At 32.4% G+C, this 4,862-nt stretch overlaps 1 protein-coding gene across 1 annotated transcript in view; it reads left to right on the plus strand.

Annotated features, from left to right (window-relative positions):
* The first annotated feature begins 848 nt into the window (after window positions 1–848).
* The window catches only part of LOC101897096 (ras-related protein Rab-26), a 142,906-nt gene continuing 138,892 nt past the window's right edge, over window positions 849–4,862 (plus strand). Inside the window, exon 1 of the mRNA XM_059126402.1 lies at window positions 849–2,883. The gene's annotated coding sequence lies outside the window, so the exon portion shown is untranslated. The remainder of the gene's footprint in view (window positions 2,884–4,862) is intronic.

The following is a 4,862-nucleotide window of genomic DNA, read 5'->3' on the forward strand; positions in this document are numbered from 1 at the left end:
GATTAAGAATGTGCAAATTAAACACCAGAAACCCCCAAGATCGACTCAAGTTTTATTAGCGAATCTTTTTCAGGGCAAAGTTTGTTTTGTAGTGATGGATTTTTATCAACAACAGTTAAGTTGCTTCCAATGCATACATCTAGTTATAGTGCTGCTGCACATATCAGATCATTAAGCTCGAATCTAAAGAGGAATAAAAACATAAATTTACTTTTATTTGATTGCATTTATGTCATTTAATATTTTATTTTTAAATTCATGATTTTAATGTTCCTGAAAAGTTTTAAAATATAATTTTTTTGTAGTATAGAATATTGTTTCGAGAAATGTTCTCATTTGTTAGGAATATATATTTACGCGTAGATGTAATTATTACTTAAAATAATGTTAGGGGAATTCATTGATATTTTATAATTAGCCAGTGATTTACGTACCATGTGAACATGGTATTATTCAACATTATTTTTTGGAATTATATGTTATTTTTCTATTAAACATAATACCATTGACCACCAATATTCAATAAAACTACACGGCAACCCCAATGTGTTCATGTTACTTCTCAATGGTTTCCGTTTTAACACACACACTCTCTTTCTCTCCATTGCACTCTCATGAGCAGCGTTGCAGGAAATATGATAATAGCACATGGCATGGGTGGTATGTCATAATGAAGTGGGTTGTTGGACGTTTTCTGAATGAAACGCTGAAATCACTGTCATGTTTGGAAATGCCAACAAACACAATTGGCCCACTCTCGCTCTCAATGTTACTCTTGTACCAATGGCTCTCTTGGTGTTTGTGGTATGCGCCTTAAATGTCGGTCAATGTATTGCCGAAATGTCAAAGGCATTCTTTAGTATCGGTGTAGATTTAACGGAGAGAACAACTTAATATTAAGCAAAAACGAACGAAACAACTAATTAGACTATAATTTAGGAAGAACAGTCAAATAACTATAAATTGGGGAAAAATGGGATAAATTGGAAAATTTTGAAAGAAAAGAAAATAACTACAAGAAGGAAAATGTGTTAAAAAAATGTGCAACATATCTGTGAAATGAATAAAAATGTTGCCGAAGGCTAATAAAAAATGGGAAAAAGTGGTTGGGGTACCACAATTTTAATCGGTCATCCTAAGAACAAAACGAAAAAAGTCTTTAGACACACACATCCACACACGACGACGAAAAAGAAGTCCAATATTGGTGTTAAAAGGACATTTTCATGCCAAAGAAGGAACGAACAGAGAAACAATCGTCAGCAAAAGGAAAGGGATTTAAGAATGTAGAACTTTTCAAGCAAAAATTTAAGCAAGAAATTCTGTGATACGTCGGTCGGTCGGGCGGTCTATGTGTGAAATTCCAAGACCCAAGCTAGAAAAAAAGAGAAATAGATATGTGACAAAAATTTAATATTTAGAAAAAAAAAATACCATATGTACCGCTGTACTTATTTGAGAAACACATACCCAAGCAATTGAATGTAATTAGATAAAGGGGAAACCAACCCTCCACCCCCTAGAAAAATATAACTTTGTGCTTTAGTTTCAAACGAATAACACCAATTTTTGTAGTTCGTTATAATATTTAATAAATAAAAAACTAGAATAATTAAAGAAAATATAGACATAGCTATACAACATACATACCTACATACATAAGTTAGAGTAAATAATATTTCGATTGAAGTAACTAAAACTGGTCACGGATTAAGAATTGCAACAAAAACAACAACCGATAACCATAACGAATAATCATTTAGGGAATTTATTAAAACAAAATTAAGTGAAATAAACGCAAAAAATAGTTCAATGTTAGTCCAAATTTAAATAAAAAAGTTCTACTCCCACAACGTGAAGTGTCAAAAAAAGTACAGACAAATAATAAATAGAAAATCCAATAGCCAATTCCAAATCCATAACTCTATTACGCATTAAAATACTAAAAGGATAGCAAAAAACAAGAAAAGGAGCAGAAGAAGTCAACATTAACCGCAAAATAAATATATTATAGACTCCGAGAAATACGCATCACAATAACAATTTGAATACAAAGAAGAAAAATACTGCCAAAACAAAAAGAAAATACCATTGAAATTTCCTCAAAACAAAGTGTGTCAAATATTAGCTTTCGGTCCTTTTGTCAATCGTTCTCGTCTCTCTCATACCATTTATGTCACAAACTCTCATACGCACATTATTTCCCTGCAAAGTGGTAGCTCTCTGTGGTCTCACAATTCCAAAAACTTTCTCTCTCTCTCTCTTTCTCTGAGTGTGATTTGTGCTCTCAATAAAAATGCCAATGGCTGTGTGTGACACTAAAACAAAACAAAAGATTCATGTCAACTAAAACACACATGTACTCAAGGAAAAAAAAGGTAAACAAAACCAGAAAAGCTCTCAGCATTGTTTCCCGCTCGCTTTCAGCAATAAACAAACGGGAGAGAAAATACAATAGAACTGTCAAATTTGAGGGTAAACAAAACACTTAAATAAAGTCATCATTAATAATTCAACAACAAATTAAAAATTCTTTATAAATAAGGAAAACTCTCTCTCTCTCTTAACTTTCTCTCTGAATAACAACAATACAATGTTCCATGGACCAAATATAATCCAATAAAACAAAAAAAAAAAACCGAGTGAGAATTTAACAATGAAATTTACAACAGTTAATAAATAAAAATAAAAAAAAATACAAACCCAAACAGTTCTAAAGTTCAATTAAAAGACATAACACCAATTTAAATATTTAACCGAAAATTATTGCAAACCGCGAAAAAGTAGAGAATTTCAAAGTGAAAGAGGAAACGCAAAAAGGGCCGCCATTTGTTTACGAATATACAAAGTAAATGGAATTTGTGCAAAAGCTTTTTCTTAAAGGTAAGTTTGCATTTCAAATTATTCATAGGGTTGCCAGGTTATTACATTCTTGCGTAAAATTCAAGACGATTTAGCGTTGTCCGTCTATCTTTCAGTGAGTCTCTTTGTCTGCTGTAATCACGCTATCTTAGGATCGAATTGAGATAAAAGGCTAAAATTTTGCACACATGTGTATTTTGCAAGAAGAAAAGTTAAATTGGGTCGGGTCTACGTTTTCGTATAGCCACCACCTATATAATGACGTTATTTACAGGAAGTGTTTCAAATTTCGGATTTGAAGATCTCTATATGGATGATATACCAGACATCAACCGATTTCCATGTAATTTCGCAAATTTATTTTTTTTTACCAAATTCCGTCAATCATTGCAAAATTTTATTAGAATCGGAAAAACATACAATGTTTGTTTCATGAAATATGTGAGATCGGCCGAAAATATATACGGGAGCTAAATCAAATTATGAACAGATTTCAATAAAATTTGGCATTATTTTCTGTTTAAATTCCGTCCAAATGTTATTGGAATCGAATGTAAATATCGTGTTTGGTGCATCAAATAAACGAAATCGATCTAAAATATATATGGGAGCTATATCGGAATCTAAACCGATTTCAATATAACTTGGTAAATATATTCTTGTACCACTCATTCCGAATTTCATTGGAATCGGACAAACATACAGTGTTTGTTGCAGCAAATATGTGAAATCGGTCGAGAATATATATGGGAGCTATATCCAAATCTGGACCGATTATTAAAATCACTTGGCAAAGTTTATTTTTGTACTGATCTAACTTTGAAGAGTGTATCTATAACCGATCAATAGATATTCAAAAACAAAATTTTCAAATTTTCATTCAAAAACAAAATTTTCTTGAGGTACATCCGATTCTTATGCTATATCTCCAGTTGATCGTTTACTAAAGCCAATAAAAGAAAGAGAAGAGAAAACAACAAAAGCAACATAAATAACAAAGGAGAGAAGAAGAAAGCAATGTATTCTTTGGTGAAAAAAGCCTATTCAAAAAGAAGAGCTATTGGCCTATAAAATGCCCGGTTGCCTTCTTAAAGATAGTGTGTTAGTCGTCTATGCATCATAAGTCTTGTAGGTATTTCTAAGAAGATCTCTAGGCCTTTTATAAGAAAATATATAATACTTATCCATCAAAGGACCTATTGGTCTTCATTGAGAGGATCTATTGGTAATATTTAAGAAGGAGGACAAAACCTCCTTCTCTTCACCCAAGACACCAACAGTCGCCTCAATACCAAATTTCAGAATTCCACTCTATCACAGCACTCAACGGTATTTTGGACTTTTCGTACATTCATACTACGAATTTCCAACTACAGACACCAATAAAGACATCCATGTCAGATTTCACTATTCTAGCTCTATTTCTTCATCCAAAACCATTTGGAACAAATTTGAAATTTTCAAAAATATAAAATATGTTAAAAACTCTGTTAAAATCTTAAAAAATACCGAATATAGCCGTTATATTGGGTCTATACGAAGACATGGACCTGCATAGGGGTAAAGTGCTCAGAAGGAACTCCTTTTGTGAATTTTCAGAATATTTTATTTAAAAATTTGGCTATAATCATCAAAATATCGAATATCGGGGGTATCGCTATATGGGTGGCTAAACGAGATCGTGGTCCGATATAGCCCATCTTTGAACTTGACCTACCTGCGGACAAAATTTTGTTCTGTGCAAAAATTTCGTTTTTTATTCGTTTTGACTCTAGAGGGATTACAACAGACGGACGGACAGGGCTAAATCGTCTTAGAATTTTACGCTGATCAGGAATATATACACTTTGTTATGTCTAAAATTATTATATCGATAAGTTACAAAGGGAATGACGAACTTAATGTATCCTCCATACTATGTATGGAGGTGGAGGTTGTAAAAATGGCGAAAAGTAGCACCCACAGCACCACCCTGCGAACTTTCCTGCTTCAAAGCATAA

Source organism: Musca domestica, unplaced genomic scaffold, assembly GCF_030504385.1.
Source record: "Musca domestica strain aabys unplaced genomic scaffold, Musca_domestica.polishedcontigs.V.1.1 38, whole genome shotgun sequence".
NCBI lineage: Eukaryota > Metazoa > Arthropoda > Insecta > Diptera > Muscidae > Musca > Musca domestica.